The sequence below is a fragment of the Melozone crissalis genome, unplaced genomic scaffold (genome assembly GCF_028551555.1).
Source record: "Melozone crissalis strain CALT ecotype California unplaced genomic scaffold, PUWL_Pcris_2 ptg000027l_1, whole genome shotgun sequence".
In the NCBI taxonomy this organism is placed as follows: Eukaryota; Metazoa; Chordata; class Aves; order Passeriformes; family Passerellidae; genus Melozone; species Melozone crissalis.
In genome coordinates this window covers 79961691-79988717 of record NW_026535805.1, presented here as the reverse complement: position 1 = coordinate 79988717, position 27027 = coordinate 79961691, and positions in this window count along the sequence as shown.

Here is a 27027-nt window from a genome sequence, read left to right as displayed (position 1 = left end):
TTCAATTATGCTGTGAAACACTTCCTACTCTCAAAAAAGAAAAATTAAAAAAAAAACCAAAAAGAGCACAAACAAACAAAAAACTGAAGTAGGCTAAATAAACAAACAAAAAAACTCCAGAAAACAAAAAACACCAAGACACACACAAAAAAACCCACCCAAAAAAAAGCATTCACAGTCATGCAACAAGCTGTAGCCTGTTTTCAGGAAGAACATTTAAATGATAATAGTTTTCTTCATGTAGTATTTTAATCTTAAGAGGTTTGCAACAATAACTAATTAATCTTCTAAGCAATTTTGTGAATTAGAAATTGATTTCTCCATTCTGTTTGTACAGAAAGAAGACTTGGAATCAAGTAGCTTAATTTGCTGAAATTGCAGCAACTTACACAAGGCTTAGTTTGGCCAGAAAAGATGAAGAGCCAGATTGTCAGATGGTTGTAGGGACTATGACATACAAGACTACAGTATGTAAGAACTAAGTATGTAGTTCTGAAAGGGCATTTCAAAATACAGAACTAGAAACCTGTAGAGAAAAAATGGAATGAGATTTGCAAAACTCAGAATGAAAAGTGAAAACATGAAAATTGCAAATAGAAACCAAACAGACAGGACAAACAAAACGTTCAACATTGGCTGCCTGTATTTTATTCCTGTGGGGAGCAGTTGCCCAATTTTTCAAAACATCCTCTGGATCACAGAATGTATCTGGGAAGCAGAAACCTAAGTAAATCTTAGTCTGAAGAGATTTGGATTGATGGCCAGTACTGTGCTCTAATGCAAGCCTAAACAAGAATAAAATTTAGTTCCTTCATCTTAGTTGACATTCAACAATCTGCAACCAGAAATGCCAAATTCATAGGAGTTGAAATTGAATAATAATATATATTCTGATAATGCAGTTCACAAACAGGATAACTTTTTTGTTTGGATGTCATGTTAGCTTAGATAACTCCTACCAATTTGAAATTGTGAGACTTGAAATGGTCCACTTGAAGAGCTCTGATTACAAAGTTTATGTTTACAAGTAGACTGAAGAAAAAAAATGTCACTTTTATGTGTCTGATTTTCATCCTACTAAACTTCCTTTGGCTAAGATAGTTGTTTAGTACCTGACACACGGAGTGAGATTTAGTTACAAATAAAAATAATTTAGTTTAGAAGTCTACATATAAATATCCATACCTGTGCTAAATATCCTGGACTAAGGAATAATAGATGCTTAGTTAACAAATCTCCCCCCCCAAAATTAGCTCACTCTAAAATTAACCTCTATAGTTTCATTCAGCTCCTGAAAGACATTTATTCCCAAGCAGAACTCAGTGGAACAGTTAAGGCATTAATACAGTTCTAGGAGGAGTGACACAGAGCCTATGTGAGAATATAGAAGAGCAAGGAGACACATTTAAGACAGCTGGGAAACATTATTAGTATGCCCATATAATCCAGTATCTGGTGATTAGTCAGAATAACTTTGGGTTTTTTTAGAAAACTTTTCACTGTTGACTATGTTGATTAGATTTTACTGTGTGTGACAGAAGCATAGTCACCTAGAATGGCATCAAAATCTGTTGGCAAATATTTATTTTTAGGTCATAAAAATCTACCCTAATGGACACATTCACTCAAAAACTGTAAATGTTTAAGGAAATTTTGAGGAAAACGTACTTAACAACAAAGTGCAAATTCTGTGATTAGAGTTTGGCACCTATAAGACCTTACAGATCCAAACTTTAGCTTTACCAAAAGACCAGAAGTAACTTGTTGCTGGGAAAAACTGCTGAGCAGTTCAATTTAAACTCACTTTATGGAGTTTAAATCCAATCAGGATTGATTCATCCATTTATTAACGGCATTTAATTAACTGGCAGTCAATGAACTATATATTGAGAATCCATATCAGTAATACAGCAGATAATCAGCAATGCACTCAGTTACAAAATGCTAATAAGGACCTATTTTTTTGCTAAACTAATTTATATATCTAATTCCAGAAGATGTCAGTCACACACACACACACACACATTTACATGAAATCCCAACCAGTGTGGTTTACACATACCCCCATCCCAGAGTGTGGATGCAGGTTTCCCAAGCACAAACTCTCCTGTGGAGATGTGGGTGCTCCAGCTGAGCATGTATGCTTGCTACTGCCCATCCCAGCTAAAGGAAAAGCCGTGGGCAGAAGCAATGTGCAGCCCCACATCCACCCTGGGAAGTTGTGCACTCTGGTCGCGGGCTGGGTGAAGGCTGTTCCTCAATCCAACTGGGAGGTTCTGGGCCTGGCCCAGGCAGGAATTCAAGGGCCACAAGGTGATACCTGGCAGTGTCCAACCAAGGTTGCTGCTCCTAATCCCACTTCAAGGCTTCTTTTCCACCTCTAAAAAATTTTCAGGTTTGCTTTCAGTTTCACTAAGTTTTAGTGTCTTCCTGTAATTCCCTGATTTGACCTGGACTGTCTTCCAAGCTCCCAGCCAGCCTTTCTCTCTCTTATCATCAGCAGAATGAGGGGATAAAATAGGGTGGAAAAACTCCTGGACTGAGAAAAAACAGGGAGATGATTTACCAAATTACAGTCATGGACACAATGGACTCATTTTGGGGAGTATTAAAATGGACTTAGATTTTGAGAAGCAAAGACAAAATTAAAATAAGACCTTCTTCCATCCTCCCTTTCTCAAGGCTCAAATTAACTCCTTCATTCCTGACTCTTCATTCTTCACCACTGGCCAAGGAGTGCAGTGGGATGGGGGAATGAGGGAGTTATGGCTAGCCCATAAATTTGTCTTTTCCTCCTCTCTTTTTCTTTCTCTTTAATCATGGACTGTGCTTGGGCTTCAGTTTCCTTCTCAGGTGTCAAGTCCTCAATGTGCTACGTTCTAGATACCTGCTTCAGTACCTGGAGCACCCTGTCCCCTTCTTCTTTCTCTTGGTGTTCACAGATGTGTTTTGTAAATTTTTGGGTTTTTGGGGTTTTTTTGTTTGTTTGTTTTTTCTCACCCCTTTTACCTCTCTGGTGTTTCCTGTTCTTTCTTAAGCATTGTGAATGCCTGGACACAGACAACACAGACAGCAGACACAAAAGCTGGTGGCCACTTCCATGTTAGACATGATCATTTGAGGTAATGAGGGTACATTTTTCACTCAAATGCAAGAGGTTTTGGGCAAACACCCTACAGACAGTATACTGGATGTGCACATGCTATTTACACCCACAACATAACAGGTGTTGTCATCCATGATGTTTTCAAGGGTGGACCACTCTCACATTAATTCAGCGACAAAAATCATGACAGAATGCGTGGAGGTTCAGTCTTTGCAGTATCACTAAACTTGTATAATTTAATTTATTTGTGTTTCTGAGATGGTAAATATACTTTTATCCTATATCCTACTGTTGTACTGCAAGGACAGACTGCAAGTTAAGAACATGTTTTAATATTTCCCCAGCATCTGTGAGTTAATACAATGGAAATTCAAACTCAGGTCATTTCAGTTAGAAATAGCAATGAATGCATAGCAGACACAAGATGAAAAAATCTTAATGTACTGTGATTTAAAAATGTACCATTCCAACATGTAGAATTAGAACAAGAAAAGTAAAAAGTACAGAAATTCACACTTACAAACTCAGTGAATCACAGAAAAAGTTTATCCCTCAAATTAAACCTATAAAACAAGGATTTCTAATTCTATGTCTAGGCAAAATCATATTTCCCATCTGTTTCTTATTTTCCCTAATTTTGCAAATTTGCCTCTTAAGAACAATCAGGTAATTTTAACCAATCAGTCATTCTGATTTCTTATAAAAACTGGTCTGGAAAGGATCTTGAGAAGGCTTACATTTTATCCCTCTAACCCAAGGAGATATAATTCCTGATTTACACTTGTTTGAATATGTTTTTAAATATCCATCCACTGATGGATGCCAAAATCTTCCTCCAAGCCATGTGTGCCAGCACTTAATTATCATTACTGGTGTAATTTTTTCTAAATGTCTAGCTGGAAACTTTCTTGCTGAATTTAATTTTCAACACTTCTCCATAGAATCACAGAATGGTTTGAATTGGAAGGGGTTGAAAAGATCCTCTAGTTCTAATCCTCTCCCCATGGGCAGGATGCCACTACATCAGGTTGCCTGAAATCCCATCCAACCTGACCTTGAGCATTTGTGGGATGAGGCATCCACAACTTCTCTAGACGGCCTGTTCCAGTGCCTTGCCTCCCTCACAGTAAAGAATTTTTTTCCTAATATCTCATCTAAACCTACCCTATTGCAGTCTGAATCCATTCCCCCTTCCCCTGTCACTACATACTCTTGTAAAAAGTCCCTCTCCATCCATTTTGTATGCTCCCTTCAGGTACTGAAAGGCTGCAATTAGGTGATTCTGGAGCCTTCTCTCCTCCAGGCTGAATGATTCCAAAACTGTCAGCCTTCCCTCATAGAAGAGGTGTTCCATCCTCTAATATCTTCCTTAGCCCTACTCTGCACTTGCTCCGAGAGTTGCTGTGTTGGGGTCTGCAGAGCTGAACACAGTACTCTACTGAAGACTTGTCCTCCTCTTTGCACCAGTCATTTAACTTATGAGGACTACCACATGCTCTCACTGCAAAGCTCTTTAGACTAAAAATCCTACAGCTATTGCAGTCATGGACCTGTATGCTGACCATTTCAATGTTTTCCAACTGGTTCACTTTGGTAATGCAAGACCACAGATGCTCAGTATAGCTTCCAATCATTTTATAGAGAAATCTATTAAGCAAATTTTCCCTGTCTTTTTCTTTATGCAAACAGGTATTCCAAACTCTACTATACTGTTTAAATTCAATCTATCTTTACAAACATCCCTTCAGTTTTTAAAACTATGTTGAATTCTACTGGTATATTTCTATATAATGACAGCCCACCCCAATAATGACAGGTCAGAGACTAATTCTACATTTCAAGACTAAATTTCCATGTATGACATTTTCATCTTTCAAGCAAGGAAAGAAACAAATTCTTTCAGAATTCCATTTCAGAATGTGTCAGAAAGCATTAATTTGCCAAATTCATATACTTACTATCACATAAGACAAAGATTTTAGTGATGCTATCCTATTAATTCCAAATCACATGAGTTAAAATGAGTTACAGTATTTAGTAGGAATCGAAAGCCCATGAAAAATATATAAATGTAATACTAAAGTGAGAACAACTGACTGTGCACTTCTTTTTACCAATAACATTATTTTTCTTGTACTTAGAAAAAGAACCAAAAGAAAAAGAGTATAGCAAACACTTTTTTCCAAAACCAAAAAAAAGCCCAAACTCTATCAATGATGCCAGAAAAGCTTCAGCTTCAGTTTCTCTTTAACTACACCTTTTTAGTTGATATAATAGTGTTCCAAATCTTCTGTATCCAGTAGAACTTAACTTGTATTAGTTATGAAAGCAATTACTTGTAGTGCTGGAACAGCTCATTAAATTTTCTTTTCTTTTTTTCCTTTTTCTTTTCATACCATATAATTGAGTGCTGTACCACTGGAACAATTAAACCATTGGTGAATTTTATGCGTTCGTCTGAAACCTCATTGAACAGACAGATATAGCAGGTCATTCTCTCATTTTTCTTTTCTGTCCAGGCTAATACCTCCTATGTCTAGTTAAGCAATGACTTGATTAACTTAATTAACAGAAACTTTCTTAAGGCTTCAATGCTTTCTGTATAACAGATATGACACAATATATTTGATCAGTTATTCTTACATTCATTCTAATTAAAATGTACTTATTTCTTTTCTATCTTTGTATAAGTCCTACTAGCACAATATCCACATGCCAAACAGACACGTTTGATGACTTGCAACTTAAAAAAACAGTTTAAGTGTGTTTTCATTGTATCAGATAAGACACAAGTTTAGTTTGCACACAGCAAATGAGAAAATATTACAAAATGGCATCAGATAAGCTTATAATACTTACAGTTGCACTTAAAATATCATTTGGCATAAAGAGATGATAACATTGTCATGTTTATTTCTCCTGGCTGCATGTGGCTTCCAGGAATGGAAGCCAGTTACATTAGAATGCTAATGGTATTCTTGACATGGAGGAGATCTTTGAATTAAGAGTATCTACATTTTAATAGTAGAGATAAGTCAGTTCTTCTCTTACTGTTGTCAATAATGGAGGGGACTAATTTGTACTATAGTCTCAGCCTACAATCCTTGCCTAGGAAGATCAAATTATGTAAAGTTGTTCAGAGACACCCACACTAGTATGACAATGAGTCTCACCTAAGGCTTAGATATCACCTGTCTGTGGAGACATATAGAACATGTGTACACATGATGGTAATATTTTACTTTATCCTGCATAACCACAGACCTGGGCCATGTGAATTTGGTGGTGCTTTTAATCTGTAAAAATTATCCAGTAATGGGCAGAACTCCAAAACATAAATTAGAATCACAGAAGTTGGAGTATGATTTCTGCTACTCCACAGAAGTTGGAGTATGATTTCTTTTAGATCCTGCATTTTGTTAAATTTTCATCAATGACATAGTGGGGTTGAGTGCACTCTCAGACACTTTGCAGAAGACATCAAGTTGAATGACACGGTAAAGGGGAAGGGACATCATCCAAGGGGACCTTGACAAGGAGAGTCTGTGCAAACCTCATGAAGTTCAACAAGGGCAGGTGGAAGGTCCTGCATGTGAGTCTATGTAATCCCAACCATAAATTCAGGCTGAGCAGAGAATGGATTGAGAGTAGCCCTGAGAAGAAGGACTTGAGGTGTGGGTCGACAAGAAGCAAAATATGACTTGGCAATGCCAGTTGGAAACTAAGAAAGTTATTCACAACCTGGGTTTCATGAAAAGATGTATGGCCAGCAGGCCAGGAAGGGTGGTTCTACTGCTCCACTGTGCTCTGGTGAGACCCCACTTGGGGTATTGTGTCCAGCTCCGGAGTCCTCAGTACAAGAAGGACAAGGACGAACTGGAGTGGGCCTAGAGAAGAGCCATAAAAATGATCGGAGTGCAGGAGCACCTCTCCTGTGAGGAAAGTCTGAGAGAGTTGGAGTTGTTCAGATTGGAGAAGAAAAGGCTCTGGAGATATCTCATTGCAGTGTTTCTCTGCTTCAAGGAGTAGAGGCCTTTCCACATTAGAAAGATGGGCACAAACTATTCCGTAAGATCTGTTATAATATGAGGCGTTGCCATTTGCTCTAGTCTGGGGTTCCCTAGAAGCTACATGGCATACCTCTGCTCCACCATCATCCTCCATGGGCTGAAGAGGTCTAGAACTACTGATATACTATTATTAGTATTAGTATTAGTATTAGTAGTAGTATTAGTAGTAGTAGTAGTAGTAGTAGTAGTAGTAGTAGTATTTTTGTTGTTGTTACTATTGTTACTATTGTTATTGTTACTGTTACTATTACTGTTACTATTACTGTTACTATTATTTTGTATTACTGGAGTAATGCTGCATGATCCAGCACACTGATGGTGGTCTTAAGTTAGTAACTCTCATGGCAGCTGGGACAAAACTAACTTGGCTTAATGCAAGACCTCTCACATGTCCGTAAATTACAAAGTGCAGCTAATACAAGTTTATTGTCTTCCTATCAACCTTATCTGATTATGAATTATCATTCTCTAGGAAATCTTTTTCATGCATAATTTCTTTGACCTTCAAACTCAAACTTTTCAGATCTTTTCAGAGGTTTATACCCAGATAGAGAGTGACCAGAGGACTTTTCTAAGATCTATTAATAGGGCACGTAGGTCGCACTCCACAAGTTTCCCACAGTACAGCTTTTCCCACTTTGCATACTGGACTGTGTCTGTGTTTCTAGTTAGAGGTTTTCCAGGAGTTTCCCATTCAGTTCAATGAGCTGGCACCACTAGCAGGGACAGACTCCTAAGGGCTGTCCATTAAAGTGCTGAAAGGAAAGGAAAATTGATTTCTCTGTCCACTACTTGCTTCTCTTTTTATAAGCATTTAATTAGTGTTTGGTAACACTGTGGTTCACTCAGTATGAGGAAGATATCTCTAAAGAATATCAAAACTCTGAGTTAGTGCTTTTCAGGACAGTCATCTCATAAAATTTTTAAATGGACAGCTTTGCATGTGGTTGCATTGAAATAATTATCTCAGATTATAACCAAATTGCCAGATGATCCAAACCATACTTGTAACCATATAATATTTTATTTAATATTTATTATCCTACTAGTTTAGCTTTAAAAGCAAATATTTTCTACAAGCACCTATAATTTTTATTAGAATTACATTTAACTGTCCTAAAGGAGAAGTCTCCCCAGAGTACTTCTGCTTCTAAAAATGTTTAATTTTTTGTTTAGGTAATTTATGTTTTCTCCACTTAGCAATTGCATTTTGAAATTTGCCCTGTGCATTTAGAGAGGCATAACTATGCTTTTTCATCTATATGCTCAAACAAATATTATCACAAGGTCAGATGTAAAGTACTAATGATTTTAATTGCGGTTACAGGAAATCTAGAGGGTATGAAATCTACAGAGTATGAAATAGAGTATCACAATAAAATATTCTATTTTCAGCAGCTGCTGAAAAATTTGCAGTTATCACAAAATCACAGAATAAACTAGGTGGGAAAAGATCTTTGAGATCATCAAGTCCATTATGAAGGCCCTTACTAAAAATCATGACTATGTAGGCAATATAGCCACATTTTTAGAATGTCTTAATATAGAAAAATCTGCTCAGGTTCACAGAAGATAAATAAAGAATACAAAAACGCAGCACTCTGAGAGTTTGCACGAAAGAAGCATAATTCCATTTTCAACAAATACAATTCCAGTCAGATTTCTACCAGAAAACTTGGGAATCTAGCCCAAGAACAAAAGGGATTAAATGCCCTGGGCTCTTTCAGCACCTGTGCATGTTATACACTTCAAATCATTCAAAAAAGCCCAGTTAATATTTTTTTATTGGTGACTCAGAAAAGCTGCCAAAAATATCATTATTATTAGCAAAGCCTTAGAGATTTATTTTCCCAAATACAGGCAAATTTCTGCAATGTTTACATATGAAGTGGCTTTGTAAAATATATCATTCTCTAAACACCACTGATTTGCTGCTGTTGTGTCCTCAGACAAGTATTTTTAAAATACAGACATTTAGGAAAAAGTCAGATGACTGCTCAGAATTCCGTGGAGGAGAATAGTGACCAGTTTCATCATAAGTAGTGCATCACTGGCATTAGCCCAAGATAAAGGTGTGAGATATAAATACGTATCACTGCCAAGAAAAGCATTTGTAAAGCACAATGAGACAGGACCATTTCACAGATTTTGCTCTGTTTTGACTATGTATTTAGGAAATGAAAATGAGAAAGCTAAGGAAAAATAAAAATAATAAAAAAAAAGAGAAATAGAATAACAAGCAACTCAAATACAGATTTGACACTGAATAATATCAAGGTGTGTAGACCTAAGAAACAGATTTAGTTTTCCAGATTCCAGCCAGGACAAGGTTAATTACTGCAGTAGCTGTGAGGGGACATGGCCAGGACACAGAGGTTATGTTATATCCTCACACCATTGCCAGGGATAAGGGAAAGGGAGAAGGGTTTCATTCTGGTTGAAAAAACGTGATGGTGTGAGCCTTCTGGTAATATCTGGTTTTTGGGGGTGGGGGGAGGGCAGAGTGTATACATGAGTTTGTTCTGACTTATATCCTCTGTCATTGGTATTCCTGCTGCTGCTGTACATTTTGTCTCATTGTGGTTTCCAGGAAATTGTTCTTAACTCAACTCATGATCTTTGCCTTTTGTGCTTTCAGTCATGGCCGGGAAGAGGAGTGGTGCATGGTTTTAGTGGAAGCACTAAATTGGAAAATACCATTTCTAAATCATGACAGGGGTTTATAGTACTGTTCCTCTTAATGTATTGAAACATGAATAACTGGAGTTTTTTGGCTTTTTTTTCCTTAAGAACAATGCAGAATACTGCAGATTTAACTAGGTACATTCATACCTTAAAAGCAGAGACCACAACATGGTGAAGTCATCTTGTGGAAGAATTCTTTAAAATCATAAAATATGACTTAATAAACTTGATAGTGGAACCCTGGAAAAAGTTAAAGATAGAATCTAAAATGTTAGGCTTTGTGCTTTCCAGATCAACTGCACCTGCGTAAGCAGTATGATAAATTATATAATTGTTAGACGTGATGATTGTTTAGTAATTAAATGTAATTATTATATAACCGTAAGAAGAATAGTGAGAAACTATCTTGGAAATTCAGAGAGGGGCTAAATTTATGTATACAATAGAACAATAAGAACAATATAAGTTTAATAATTAACATGAAAGTTATGTAACGATAGAGTATAAAACATGATCATTTCGGATGTATGGTCGGAGTCAGATTTGGGTTGAATATACCCCGATTCCCAGAGCTCTTAATAAAAAGCACCGCATATAATCCCCCATGATTATGTGTTTTTGAAGACTAACAAACTTAGTCAGAAACCAGCAGGTTTAAATTCATAACTGAAACAAGTTATGAACAAATGCACAAGTTGTCCTCTCACTGCCTGTCTGTACCAAACACCGTGTCAGGGGCAAACTGGTGCTGACAATATCAGATACCTGTTGACTAAGGAGATTGACCAAGAAGAATTGAATGATCCCACCCAAATATAACAACAGTAAACTGTAGTAAGACTAATTGTAGATAATGCAAATAAATCCTCACATAAATTAATAGCATAATTTATCAATACTTACGTATTTATGAAAAATATACTTCAGCTTCTCTGTTGAGATACGATATTATTGCTTACTGTTCATTGTAACTAAATTAAACGCAGTCATGCTCTGTCCATGTGCCCAAATAAAATGTAATGAAAGCAAGTTCAAAACATGCTTTTTAGCCACAGTGATTTATTTCATGCTCATTGATCTCAACTTACCCATAAGTAAAAAGTACCAAGAGAAAATCCCCAGGTTGTTACTGGAGAATTTATTAAAATCACATTATGTCAGCTACAAAAATATTCATTCTTCTTATATACTTACATTCTAACTGCACCAGTTTTGCACAAAGTTTTTAAGTGGAATGAAATCTGGTATTTATAGATAGTCTGTTAAACTCCAGAATTTATTGCACAATCCAAATTCCTGCAATTTAAAAACAAAGTTTATTTTTCCGAGAGGCTAAAAGTCTAAGATTATTTTTATATTTTCAGCTTCAGATTCTGAAGCCTGAAGTTGGATGCATCTTTATAGTTTGTAACCTAATATCCTTATTTGCCCATTGGTCATATATTTCAAGTACTTTGAGGAAACAAAGAATCTAACACAACAACAGCTCTCTAATGCATGAAATAATCATGCACTTACATCCAAAGGCAATTCAGTACCAGAGATAATGTACAACAAAAATCAGGAACAAAAATCAACTCAGTGCATCACAGAAATTGCAAAATTTTCAATTCAGTATGAACCAGTTAATTTGTCGACAAACTAGATAATATTATTGTATGGCAACCCAACATTTTGTAAGGTATGATTCTACTTATTTCCAGTTTCAATGGCATGGCTGGATATACAAACCACAAATATTAAGTAGAAATAAGATAGTGGTAGTAACTGTCTGTATGACATAGTGGGTCTGTTCTACAATATTAGGCTTTGTTCTAGTGTTCTTATTTTGTAATGGAAGTCAAAAAATTTTGAAAGAGATCTGTGAGTAATAAAAAAAAAAAATTAAGATTTTCACTATTAAATTTGCCAAGAGATGGAGGCAATTGCAATCTTCTAAGACCATCTTTTGCTGCTGATAAGATTTTTCTTAGCATAAAGGCCACACTATACCTGAGTAGTTGAATGTTCTGGTTTAAAAAGTAATTCTGGACTGAAAATTAGCAAATTTTAAACAGCAATTTAAAATTACTCAGGAGGTCATGCAAGATTATCATAACATCTTTCTCAGACAGTAAAACTTGCCACCCAGTGTGTGAATTTGCAGAAGACACATGTAAAAATATTAAACTGATGTTCAGTTTTCAGCTGCTTTCACGGGCTTCAGGAAGATAAATTACTCCATGTACTCAGGGCTAAGCTTATATAACTAACATGTCCTGAGTGATAAGAATGGTATATTCTCACTATCTGGTAAATGAACCTGCTTTGCATCAATGTAAGAATAGAGGGGTTTAATTTTTTCTTGGTAATTTAAAAGCATGATTAGTTAGAGTAACAGCTAAAACTCTCAAATAAGCTTTCCTTGTTAGCCAAAGGCAGGAGTAGTTATTCAGTAAAACTGTTTATCAGCTATATTACCTATAACTGAAAAATGACACTCATTCCGTGCTACTTTGGATGAATTTTTAGAAGACTGTGAACATAAAGTTGGTATTAAATGACTTCTAGATGTTGATGAATTATGCCTATGATCACAGTAAGGAACCTGATTTATTTGGAGAATCTGAATTAAATTTTGAACATTACATTTGATACCTGCTCAATATTTTATATTATCATTTGTAGACTATTGGTAGACTTCAGTCATCCTTATCTTGTACAGACTGTAAACAGCTCATTCAGTCTTTCATTGCCCCAGATCACTGCAGAAACCTATTTCTGTGTCTGTGAGCACTCATAAACTCAATTTTCTCATGCTTTCACTAGAAGGGTGTTACTAACACATTGTACCAAGATGCAATATTATTTACCATCTTTCTACTTTTTTGAATGGGGACACAAATTTTAAGTTCTCAGACAAAATTTAAAATAAATGTGCAAAAGAGCTACAAAAAAACTACTGTAAGTAACAGCAATTTTCTTTCACACTAAGTTGCTTTTTAGGTGAGAACATTGGTCCTCTAGATCTTTTTAGCAGACTGAGGAAAGATTGGCCCCTTGGAAGTCAAAATTACTGTTCTGCTGCATAAACTTGGTATGTATTTAAATATGTCCTGACAAAAAGTCTAGTTATAAACCATCACAGGCTATTTAAAGAATTAAATTATTATAAAAATTTTCTTTTTATAGCTGTTCTTCCATCAGTTTGAAGGATATTATTTCCAAAGGCAGACACACAGGATTGTTGTACAGATTAGCCACACCATCTGCCTATATTTACCAGATCACATTTTATTTTTATAATTTATATTTTTCTGATATTATTAGCATTTTCTTTTTAAATCAATCCTCTTTATTACTCAAAGACAAAGAGTGCCAGACATCTTATAGGTCAGACCAATTTCAGACTCTTTTTTAAAAAACCCCATTTTAATAGACAAATGGCCATAGACTAGTCTCCTAGAAAATATTTTTCTGTCATAATATATGCCTCAAAATGCACCATTAAATTCCTTGAACATTTGATAGCAAGTAGCAAGGTAACTACCATCATGTTTTCTAACTCATAGGGTGCAACAAAGGACTTTCCTGATAAAGTATGTGTTCAAAAATATTAACTAAATGGAGATATAGTAATGAAAGAACCCTATTCCTGCACTATTGAGAGAATTAACCTAAGTTTCACTAAATACCTTAGGAAAGACAAGATTGCATGTGGCTGAGAAACACTCTTAGGATATATTTAACCTAGTTAATGACATTGAAAGCTGAATTAAAAAGAAATATATTATAGTTTAAGGACATTTTAATAGGTACTAAAACAGGCAGAGCGCACAAATACTGCCCTGACTTAGAAAACAGGTGGATTCACTGATTAACTGAAGTTTTCTATGATATATACTGCAATATTGTCCAGAATTATGAGTTTTACTAAATTTATGCCTGAAGGTTCTGGCCTTGAACTTAATGTGTCAGTCACAGTAACTAAAGTGCATGCTAAATATTTTGAAGTCCACTGAGGGACTTCTATAGTTTCAAAGAGTTTATGTGGTTTTATCTTCCTCTGAGCTTATAAAAAGTATAGAATTCAAGTGCAAAGTTTAGAGTAAATGACAACAATCGTGACAAAAAATTTTCAAAATGGAAGGTGTCAGCATGCACCTCTGCTAAGACATTATGTTTTGGAATCAGAGAATCATTCAGGTTGGAGAAGACCTCCAAGAACATTGAGTCTAATCTTTTATCATCACTTTGACAAATAGACCATAGCACAAAATGCCAGATTATTTTCAGTTATTTGTTGGACACCTCCAGGAATGTTAAGTTCACCACCTCCCTCTCTCAATTCCTATCAATCCTTTCCATTAACAAATTCGTTCTAATGTCCAACCTGAACCTCTCCTGGTGCATCCTGAGGCCATATCCTCTTGTCCTGTCACTGATCACCTGGGAAAAAAGGCCAACTCTCACCTCTCCTTTCAGGTAGTTATGAACAGTGGTAAGGTCTCCCTGAGCCCCTTGTTCCTCAAGCTAAACAATCCCTGCCACTTCTCATAGAACTTACTCTTCAGACCCTTCACCAGCTCCCTTGCCCTTCCATGGACACACTCCAGCACCTCCCTGTCCTTCTTGTACTGAGGAGCCCAGAACTGGATGCAGGATTTGAGGTGCAGCCCCACCAGTTCTGAGCACAGAGGGACAATCCCTGCCCTGGCCCTGCTGGCCACACCATTGCTGACACAGGCCAGGGTGCCATTGGCCTTTGGGGACACCTGGCACAGCTGGCTCATGTCCAGTTGCTGTTGCCCAACATCACCAGACCCTTGTCTGCTGAGCAGTTTTCCAGACATTTTTGCCTCAGCCTGTAGCACTGCACGGGGTTTTTGTGACCCAAGTGGGTGAAGTATCACTCCAACAGGTACAAAAATACTTTTACTTGAAGAATAAGAGCTACTGGGTACTACTTAATATATTGGTAATAAGTTTTCTCAATAGCACTTTATCTCACATGATGAACTAATTTAAAGTTTTAATCAGTATCTGACAAATTTTGGTTTGCTTCCTCATGGCAAAAAAGCTACTAATACAAAAAGAACAGGATTATTCAAGAAAGGATTTTAAAAAATATAGCCTGATATAGCTCTTGATACTATTTTGGTTTATCTTGATTAAAATAACGAAATACTTAAGCATTCAAGTTAATGAAAACTAGATTAGGTAAAGTATAGAGGCAGTGAATTTAAGATTAAGGTTACATAAATTCAGGTATTGCTGTGTCTACTAAATCTAACAAACATGTGCATACAAGTTTGATATTCAGTTTTTAATCTCTGACATTTACTCTTACAAGATATTGGAAAGTAATTTACAGAACAGCCTTTAGGCCCAGCAGTATCATACATATGCACAATAAATAAGACTCATTCTGGCTCAATTTCAACTATTTTCTAGGTTGAGACTTAGGGGGATTTTTTTAATTAAACATTTTAGTAGCTACAAAAAAAAAAAAAAAAAAAAGAAAAAAAAAGAAAAAAAAAAGAGAAAATTACCACTGGATAATATTTAATCCACAACAGTAAACTATATCTATTTCCAGAAAGGAACATCCAGAGATGTAAATTTCAAATCTTTTCCACAAATAACATTTAAAAATGCCTTAGCTCAACAGTATAAAGGAGCAAGAGCTTATTTCCTGCTAATGTAGGAACAGAATCCAGAGTGTTTCAGTATTGTTATGATTTAGATTCCAAGATAAATTTGTCATTCCAAATATGAAAGGTTGATATATTTTAATAAATACAAGAAATCTCTTTTGCTAAACAAATACAAAAAATCTCAGAAATCTGATTGTTTTATTAGCAAGTTAATTTGGATGAACTTTTACCTTAAAATTTAGAGAGAAAGATCTTGTTCTCTATTATTTTAAGTGACTGCCCTATTTGACAAAATACAACTTTTTTTATTTTTTAATTTACTAGCTCTTCAATTTCTTTCCCTATTCTCATTTTTCACTTCTCATTTTTCTCTTTCTTCTCTTATCACCTTTTTGCATTTACTTCTTTATTTAAAATATTTTTTGTTAAAAATGATGCATGTTTAAAATATTTCTAATTTAATAAAAATAACATTTTCTTAAACATTCTTGTCCCTAAAGTGTTTTTAAAATAAGAACTCCTTATGAAATTCCTATGCAAAATCTTGTTTTTATAAATTTCCATTAACACTAAGGATGCCTTCCACTTGAAGAATTCTTTTTTCAGATGAAATTCCAGAATTCTAAGAGTTAATTTGAACTTGTCAGTCTTGGAAACCCTGTTTAATATATGCAGAACTTTGGAAGAAGCTCAAATATCATATAAATATTTTCCATCATTCACCATCCAATTATAGTATTCAGGATTAGCTGTCAGGACTCTAGACCTTCAGATAATTATTGATTATTTGTCAGATTATGCTCATATGTCAGTATTATGGCAGATAAATATTTGTACAGCCAAATAATATTTGATAGCAAATGTGTACATACCATTTAAGATATAAATGTCAATGAATCCATTCTGGTGATTGAGAGGAAAGTGCACAGATCATTAAGATCCACCTTTCCCTAACGGTCACAGGACTAGAAAATAGAAAACATGATCAAATTTTCTTTTTCTTACTGAGGCTGATTTGAAACAAAAAATATCTATCATAGCTTAAAAATGTGGAAGCACAATATTTAAGAGGCAGAGTGAGTGAACAGTTTTGTTTCCATAAATATGTTTATACTGTAGCATGGTTAACCAAAATGACTAGATAGTATCTTGTAATTTTGTAAAAATTAAAATAAATCCTCCAAAATTAATACTCAGTGTTTATTTTTTAAATCTAGATACAGATTATTATATCTAAAGTGTCTAGATCTATAACACTATTTTGACATTTAACTTTATTTTCCTCTTTGTTCTAAGCACTTTGGTTCTATACTCTGTAAAACGATACAAAGACAGAGAATGACAAATGTCAGAGAATGAGATTTTATAAAACTGGGAGACACCATCTTAGTCTGCTAGAAGTAAGCAGAAGTCTTCCATATTTTGTTTCTGGAAGATAAAGTTACCATACTATGCATCAAATCCAGGTGAGCTATTTCTCATATAACTAAGGAGCTAATGGCTATCCTGTCAAGGTAATTGGAATTAAGAGTGCTTCCCTTGAGCTATGCAAGTTCAAGATGCTGTGTTGTCTTTAGGACAGCCACAGTTTAACACAACCATCCATCTCATATGATTGCATTCCTTATGCTGCAGAGGAGTTTAACAAAGAGAAAAAATTAGCTTCTTACTTGCTCGACCTGAAATTAAGTATGCACTTTGGATGCCCAACTGGTACAGCCAGTTTCTCCTTGACTGGACCTGATGCTTCAGTGTTGGAAGTCTAGGAGTTGGGGAATGAAGGCAAAAACATGAACTTGAACTGTAACCAAGCCCTTTTACTAATGAGCTGTGCATTAACATAATACAGCTCCAGTTTTGTCAGAAAAAAAAATTAAATATTTATCATACTAATCAAATAGGTTTCATCTGCCAACAGGAAAGGAAAAGAATGTGGCAGTATTTGAAAAGAAAACAGCAAAGAATAGTCATCAGAACTTGATCACATACTCAATAGAGTTCCTGTAAAACAGTACAAAGTTAAAAATTAAACAAGGTGAATGAAGATGTTGCTCATTGATATACTTTTAATTAAAAGAAAAAAAAGTTCAAAGGGAATTTAATGAAAACAATGTTAAAAATATTACAAAAGTATGCCTCATGTTGTACACCACTGAAAAATAAATGCAGATAACTATTCAGCAATCAGCTCTAGTTGGTGATCCAGTCCCTGTATTATGTTGTATGTGCATGGCATTTATTAATTAGAGCTTTTGAGCACACTATAATTCCCTTGGAGAACCACACCTTGTTTTTCCTAACCCATGGAATATAATCAGCAGATTGCTTACAAATAGAAACACTGCTGAAACATAGCATATAGGAAATTATCTCTGGAGTTTTAACCCACTGTTTCTCACAAGATAAAAATATTATAACTTGCTTCTTCCTCTTCAGTGGTCAGCCTTTTCAATAGAATGAATTTATAAATGGAACATTGCTCAGAAATGCTACCTTATGCACAAAGGAGTGAATATAGTTACATATTTATGATATGGTCAGGCCATAAGACTTTGCAAAAGAGGACCCCAACTGAGGGATAAGGAAGACAGCAAACACAGAAGCAGGTGTTTTCATGAAGAGTCCACCTCAAACCTGGAATGCAGCTCATACCAACAGTGTTGGGCAGTGGGAACAAAACTGGTGTTAATCTGAGTGGGTGAATATGCATAAATAATGAAATTTATAATTAATAAATAGAATGTAATTTTAAATGTGCAATTAAATTTACCTTATTACATATACTTAACTTTATTAAGAAGTAAGCTGATAGCTATAGTAGTTTTCGACTAGAACTAAAATATTCTTAGATAGGCATGTAGATACTTCATTATGAGATTAAGCTTTGAAGTGATTTTCAATGAAAATGTTAATGAAACTGAGACTAAGTGCCTCTGGAATATCTAAATATTCTAAACTAATGGACACCTTAACAATATCACCAACCGATGACATCAACATCAAAATTATTAAAAAAAAGCCAAACCTGTATTATGAAGTAAAAGCAATATATATATAAAAAAATTCTTTGCTTTACTTCAATCTGCTCTTTAATTTTCTTTTCAATAATATTTTGTTAAAAATTGAGACAAGTACAGGAATATAAATATCTCAAATTTATAATTATAATTCAGATGACTTTCGTACAGAATAACTACATATAAATACCAGGGCAGATAAGGAGCATTATATTGTTTTCCAGAAATTTCTACCCAACAGGAAGTGTATAGTTCACTTTATTAACTTATTCATTTAAAAAGATATCATTAAAAACACAGATTACTTCAAAGGAAAAGAAAAATACAAATACAAAAAAATAACAGCTCATTATGGAAATTTGTCTATATTTATCTAAAACCTTCAGGCTATTATAAAGGACATTGCAACCTTATGCAAATTTAACAGTTCTTCTAATTACATTGTGATTGATATGTAGCCTCAGTAGAATATGCTTTTGGGTTTTTCTCATCTTGGAGATTAAAATTACTGGTACATTATGGTCATTGAATCAACTAATGATTCTGTATTCAGAGCTCCCCCAACCAGGTGTATATTCATTTCAAAACAAGCTTATTAGGCTAGCATTTATGCCCCTGACACTGTTTTCCCACAGATTCCCCTACCACAACCAACACTATCTTTTTATCTTGTTCAGAGATATCCAGTGAAAAGAATCCTAACAACACATAAGGAGACCAGTGGCACAAACAATAAGCTGTATAGTCTCTTCTCTATTGATTTCACTGTCCTTATGTAATAAATATGAATATATTAAATTGATGAATTTATAGTGTATCTAAAACATATGTGTTGCTCTGTGTGAGTGGGACTGTTTAGGAGTCAAGCTCTTGACTCTTTTAAGCTGTCTTCACAAAAAACTTAAATTGGCAGAAATTTGGTCTTAAAGCAATTTTTTTACAAGTCTTTCCTGTTTCTCAGCTCATTACTAGGCAAAGGGAAAAAAAAAACAGTCTGGCAAAATTGACCTTAAATTTGCATGAAACAGATATTAAAAGAGATGCCTCTTCCATTTTTTGAAGTGTACAAGTCTCACCTGACAAAATAATTATAGAAATGCATATAATTTTCACAAAACCAGCATGGCACTGTTGCTCCTCTGAAATAAGGAAAAATTTCTCTTGTGCTAAAATTTTCAACTGAGGACCTCAAAACAGATTATGACCAGAAATTTATTCTGTTTCTGCTTTTGACATTTTGACAGACAGCACCTGTTGTAAGAATATAAAGCAGAGGAAAAAGCTTCTCTTTAGGGCTAAGCCTAAGCAATCTGTGTAAGCAGTCACTTGGATAATACAGGTATCTGAGTACTTGAAGGGAGCTGTTTAGAGCTGACTTTAAGTTTCAAAATACTACAGTAATGGGAAATACTAGGATACACAAAGACTTAATTGGTCATCCTCAAAGAACATTATAGTTCTACATTTGATGAGGAAAAGATTCAGAAGATCAGATTCAGCAAATTTTTTTAGATTTTGTCATACTGAGAACATAAGAGTTTAAATATCAGACCCCTTTGGACAGATCAACACCCACATTTAAAGTAAATTAGCTAGTCTGTATAAATTTTAAGCTTTTCTCTTTGGAAGACATATAGATCTGATTCATAGTTCTAAGGGTGGTTTCTCCATGGCTGAGATTCAAAGACTACGAAATTGTGAGCACCTACTTGGAGCATCACACATTTAATATTCATAAAGAGAAAACTTCAGACTGTAGGAGATGCCACACTGACAGCTCTCAAGTATCACATTCTCCAATTAAAAATAAAAGGCAGTACTGGTACATATAAAAGTCATCCAAAGAAAACTTCCCTACATATTTTAGTTTCTGTGACCCACTTTGTGGGAAGACAATGACATCATGTGAAGTAGATCTTTAGTATTTCTGTCATGCTGAATATTGTAATTGGAGAAATATGGCTCAGCTTTCCCTGAGGAAGAAGCAAGTACAACCTTAATGAGTTTCCCTAATACTGCAACTTGCTTAAATAAAATAAGAATACAATTAAGCTTACTCAGATGTAAGGCTAAATCAGAATGCCATTAACTATTGTTCAGTGCACTGAAGTGTGAAATATATGCTTTTATGTTGCTGCAAAAAAGCATGTACTTTTAACTTTGAAGGCATTGGATGAAGTAATACAACAAAGAAAAGAAAAGATAAATAATAGATAAAAATAGCTACAGTCTGAGACTTGCATGCATAATATAATACATGAATGCACATGAACAAGTGAAAAAACCCAACAGCTTTGCAATGCCAAGGGAAATAAAGCAAGCCAGAAATCCTAACCAAATTATTGAATCAGCTAAACTTCTGATACTGCCTGAAAATTGTATTCTAGATCCTTTAAAGCAGAATGATATATAATTGAGTAGAAACAATCCAATCCTGCCCTCCTATCCTTATGTTCATCAACATGTACTCAGATTGGTTAGACGTGTTCAGACTGCTTTAGCACCTGTGGTCAAGATGAGGCTCACATTCTCGGAACTAAATGATGCTGTGGTCATGGGTTTGCTATGAACACAAGGGCACAAACCACATACATAGAGCAAAGAGTTTATTATTAGCTCAAAGTTTAAACACAATAATACAAAGTGTTAGTTCAGTTACGCTAATATTCACTAATAATCCAAATTAACTCAGAGAAACCTCTAATGTTAGCTAATATAGCTAACAGGTTGCAGAGGGAGAAAGGGAAAAAACCAACCAAACCACTTGTCCTGGTGTGTGCTCTCCCTCCCCTACCCCTGGCATCCTAACACTGTCAGCCTAGAGGAAGGGAGAATGAGGGCACGTTGCAATGAGCTGTCAGCACCCTGATGGTTTTGAAGGGAAGAGGATGATTTGTCTGCTAGGGTTTTCCTCCTACTTTTTGCCAAGAGAAGTATGGGGATGATAATTTCTTGCAGTTCAAGTTTGCAGTATGTTTGAGTTTGGGTTTATGTGTTTCACTGTCACAGCTGACTTGCTTCCCCCACACAGAAAGCTGTAGCCTGGCACCGGCCCCCAGAGCCAGCCTCCTCTCTCTGCCCCAAGGGTTTGTCAGACAGACAGAAAGGGGATGTCTGACCCCAACAGGGATACCCCCAGAGCTCAAGCTGGAGCAGGGGAGGCAGCAGCCACTGGCACCTGCACAGGGGTTAAACAAGCAACACCCAGTCCTGGTCATAACAAAGTATAACAAAGCATAACAAAGCATAGCAAAACACTGTGACAGTGTTCACAGGGGTCTTATGCTGAGGGAAGAGACGAGGATCTGACTCCATGTTTCAGAAGGCTTGATTTATTATTTTATGATATATATTACATTAAAACTATACTAAAAGAATAGAAGAAAAGGTTCTCATCAGAAGGCTAGCTAAGCTAAAAATAGAAAAGAAAGAAAGAATGATAACAAAGGTTTCTGTCTCGGCTCTCTGTCCGAGCCAGCTGTGCTGTGATTGGCCATTAATTACAAACAAGAACATGGGCCAATCACAGATCCACCTGTTGCATTCCACAGCAGCAGATAATCATTGTTTACATTTTGTTCCTGAGGCATCTCATCTTCTCAGGACGAAAAATCCTAAGGAAAAGATTTTTCATAAAAAGATGTCTGCGACAGAGCCCTTGTACTGTCAGATCAATGCACAGCTGAGGACCTTATGCAAGCAGTGGCAAAAGTCTTATTTTCTAGGCTACAGTGGCACAGACCACATTCAGGTTATTGGCGCAACTCAAGTGGGAACTATTTACCTTTGCCTTAATTTCTCAGCCTAATTTATCTATATATAGAACGAGTTGTCTGCCTCCATCCTGCCACTTTGATGAAAGTTGGCACAGAAACAACACCAAGAAGTCTGAGCTGGAGGACAAGTTTGAATCTCAAGTTTCTAAGATATTATAGACACACTTTTAGAAACCCATCATCCAACGGATACAAGAAAACATGAGGTAGTGACTAAAGAAAAAATGGTGATGCACCTGAGAAGATATCTGGTGCATATAATCTGAAATTGTATATGTTTTTCAAGTAAGTAATGATGGATTACAGTAATGATAATTATGAATATAGGCTATGAAAAATCAGAAATGTTTTAAAATTGGTGTTATGAAACTTTTTGGTTGAATTTTAAAAGGATCTATCAATTAAACAGGAAGAGTCATGAAGTTCTGACTGAATTAACTTCAAAGAGGATTTGCACTAGAGGACATCTAGCTTTCATTTCATTTCTCAAACAAGAGTAGGAAGCCATTGTGTAGTGTTTGCCATCTTTTTTTCTTTTTCTTTTCCCTCGTCCAACTGATCAGACCCATAAGGTTCTAAAGAGCTACAATTTTTTCACTTTACTGCTATAATCAAAGATGCAAGAGTTGATCCTATAGATTGAAGGAATATAAACTACAAATCAGTAAAGACTAAATCAGTGATGTGTTTGGTGTATAAGCGATATGTTTGTTTAAGGTTTTTGGATGGACCCTGATTAGTAAATAAGGGTTCTGCTGTGAACCTGTCTCAAAGGGGGAAAAGGATCTTTGCACAGGAGTTAGCAGGGAGCTTTAAACTAATTTGAATGAGGAAGGGAGTAAACCCAGGTTTGCTATGGATAAACCTGGGGGCAGTAAATCAGTGTTTGAGATCCTTCAATCTACTATTTCAGTGTAAGTAGGAGATGTAGATCCATCCAGTGGTAAAGATCCAAGGTTGATCACACAGGAATTAGGGCTAGTCTCTCCAGAAAGGTGGTGGATTCAATGGCCCAACTGAAGTGCATCTACACCAATGCACACAGCATGAGCTGCAAACAGGAGGAGCCAGAGGCCATTGAGCAGCAGGAAGAATACAAAAAAATTGTCATCATGGAAACATGGTGGGATGACTGTCAAAACTGGCATGTTGGCACAGATGGCTATAAACTCTTCAGGCAGGATAGGCAAGGAAGGAGAGGTGCTAGGATAGTCCTGTATGTTAGGGAATGTTTGGTTTTTGAGAATTTAAGGATGGTGATGACAGTGTTGAGTGCTTATGGTTAAGAATAGGGATGGGGAAGGCCAATAAGGCAGAATTGGTGGGAATTTTTTTTCTGGGATTTTATCCTTGATAAAAATTTACTCTATTAATCTGAGTATCCTCTTTTTCTCCGTATCCTAGTTCTGCTGATGTTATGGGTGCACAAAAATGCTGTAGGACTGAGGCAACTGTCATCTTTCATCTCCCAGAGTTTCAGTCTGAAACCCACTCTTGCTGTCTGAAACTTATTCACAGTTAACTTGTGTCTGGCTATCTGCCAGAACAACCTCCACTAAGTCCACTAATAGATAATCCTGATCTTAAGTGGAAGTTTCACTGATGCAGAGAAATGAATGCTGTGTTCTGCACCCGGGCTGGGGCAACCCTGGATGAATGTACAGACTGGGGAATGAGCTGCTGGAAAGCAGTGACACAGAAAGGGACCTGGGGATCCTGGTTGACAGAAAGTTGAAAATGAGCCAGCAGTGCCCTGGCAGCCAGGAGAGCCAACCCTGTCCTGGGGGGCATCAGGCACAGCATCACCAGCTGGGCAAGGGAGGGGATTGTCCTGCTCTGCTCTGCACTGGGGCAGCCTCACCTCCAGTGCTGGGGGCAGTTTTGGTACTGCAATATAAGAAGGACATTAAACTCTTAAAGGGCATCCAAAGGATGACAACAAAGATGGGGAAGGGCCTTGAGGGAAAGCTGTGTGAGGAGTGGCTGAGGGCACTGGGCCTGTTCAGCCTGGAGGAGACTGAGGGGAGACCTCACTGCAGTGACAGCTTCCTTGTGAGGGGACAAGAAAGGGCAGGCACTGATCTCTGCTCTGTGGTGACAGTGACAGGACCCAAGGGAATGGCCTGAAGCTGTGTCACGGGAGGTTTAGGTTGGATTTTAGAAAAGGGTTCACCAGAGGGTGGCTGGGCCCTGGAACAGACTGCCAGTGGTAAGTGGTAACTGCACTGGTCTGACAGAGTTCAAGAAATATGTGGACAATACTCTCAGGCACATGGTAAGATTCTTGGGGATGGTGCTGTGAAAAACTTGGAGCAGAACTTCGATGATCCTTCTAGGATTTCTTCTAACTCAGTTTACTTTGTGATTCTGTGAATAAAAGAGAATCTCAAAAATGTGATTCTCTGTTGTTGGATTTGTTGCAAGTTAGTTGCATGACTTTGGTGAGACTCACTATGTGCTTGACTTTCTATTTTTTGATGTCCATTTAGTTCTCTGCTTTCCAATAAGGAGCAGTATAGGACAGTTCACTCTGATGGCTACTTGTCATAAATGCATGTGTAGAATTCTGGTCTTTGTAACAATAACATTAACATCTCAAATAGCACAAGACTGGATGTATTAAAATTTACTAAGTAAATAATATCATTTTTCCCTGTGTTACTTCTTCATTAGAGATAACAAGAAATAACTTTTAAAAACCTTCTAAAATGTTTTTCATGTTTGATCTTTACTTATAGTTTTTACAAAATATTAGTAAAAACTCAAGACAAAGGAAGTATTGGGAATAAGCTGAGAGACTAAAGAAATTGGAAAAAAGGATCTGACTAAAAATACTTTTAGAGACTGCAAAAATAGAAATAAAGACAGACTTGGCAAGAATGAACATATCTGATTGCAAAAGAAATAATAACATTGCCATTTTTTGTTATTTATTCTTCTAAAAATTAAGATAAAATAATTGGATTTGCTATCTGATGGGGGTGGATAGTTATGAGGATAAGCCAGATAATAATGATAGAATGTCTATCATTACTAAAGATAGACTGTCTAAAGATATCCTAAAACCTTTGTATCACGTTTTAGTAAGGAGAACTGCCTAGCAAAGACAAGTGAGATATTGAGTTTATATACAAAAGAAAAAAAGAAAACTATCGCATATGTAATGAGAAAAGAATTTAAGCTTTTAAGAAAATGTTTTTCTGTTGGGCAGCCTGACAATATCAACCCTATAATATTGCAAGAATTGGCACACATAATCACAGGGGTAGCAAGCGATGATGATCTTTAATGGGTCTGTTGAACCAGGGCTAGTGCTATGTGATTTTAGAATAGCAAATATTCCACTTACATTTAAGAAGCATCAGACAATTCGATTTGCCCTTGGTAGTAAAGTAAGCAAAATGATGCCTGCAGTCCGTTGCTTTAAACAAAACCACGTATTTTCTATGTACATGTCATATACATATGACAAGAGTGTGGAATCCACTCTTTAAGATAGAAATGTAAGTGTAAGGGTGTGTGTGTAAATCAAACATGAAAAACTGCATGAGAACCAGGGAATTACAAAGAGGTACAAAAAGTTCAACATGAAATAAATATAAAAGAAACAAATAAATGTGTAAAAGGTGGGGGTAGAGGCCGTGGATGAGGATGAGGAGCAGTGCCTCTAGCTGGGCCCTGCAGGGCATCACCTGCAGCATCTCTAGCCCTACCTTGACCAGACTCAACTCTTTCTTTAGGACACAGAAACAGCTTACAACTTGCCTACACCACAGGAACAGTGTGGGGCCGCCTCTGCTTCGAGTGTGTGGGTCACCCTGGGGGCCCTGACCACAGAAGGTGCCTTAGTGGGGTGGCAGGGGTGCCTGCTCATGTGGTGCATCCACATCTTCACAGAACAATCTGCATGTGGTGGAGCCTCACCTACACACTAGGTGGGTTACATTTCAGCCAGTGTGTGATCCTTGTTTCCAGGGATGAGTTAGAGAAGGGTTGTTATAAAACTGTAGGTGCTTGATAACATTTTATATGTCAAATATTGTGGTGTATCTTTTTTTCTGCTTTTATTGGAGGACAGTTAAAGCTAATAAGTTGAAAACTTGCTTCTATACTGATTAGACTAAACTATGTGAGCTGAGTTTTCCCATTAGACCAGCAAATCATTGAAAAAAAAAATCTAGAATAACAGAATATGCTGAGTTGGAAGGAACCCACAAGAATTATTGAAACGCAACTTCTGTCCCTGCACAGGAGAGCCCCAAGAATCACACCATATGCCTAAAAGCATTGTTCAAATGTTTCATAGACTTGCGTCAGGCTTCGTGTTGTGACCACTACAGCAGTCCTGTAGCCTGGACAGGAGCCTGTCCCAGCACCCAACCAGCCTCCAGGAGAAGAAACAGATTTTTCTAACATTTAATCTAAACATCTGACACAGCTTCAGGCCATTTCCCTGGGTCCTGTCACCACAGAGAAGAGATCAGTGCCTGCCCCTCCCCTTCCCCTTGTGAGGCAGCTGTATGCTGTCATTAGGTCTTCCCTCAGTCTCCCCTTTTCCAGGCTGAGCAAGCCAAGTGACATCAGATGCTGTTAGTATGACTTCCAAATGTTGCTTGCCTTCCTTCTCTGCTTTCCAATTTTCCCTATTTTCATGCTCCAGGCTACAGGACTGCTGTAGTGGTCACAACACCAAGTCTGACACAAGTTCATGCAGCATTTGAACAATGCTCTCAGGCA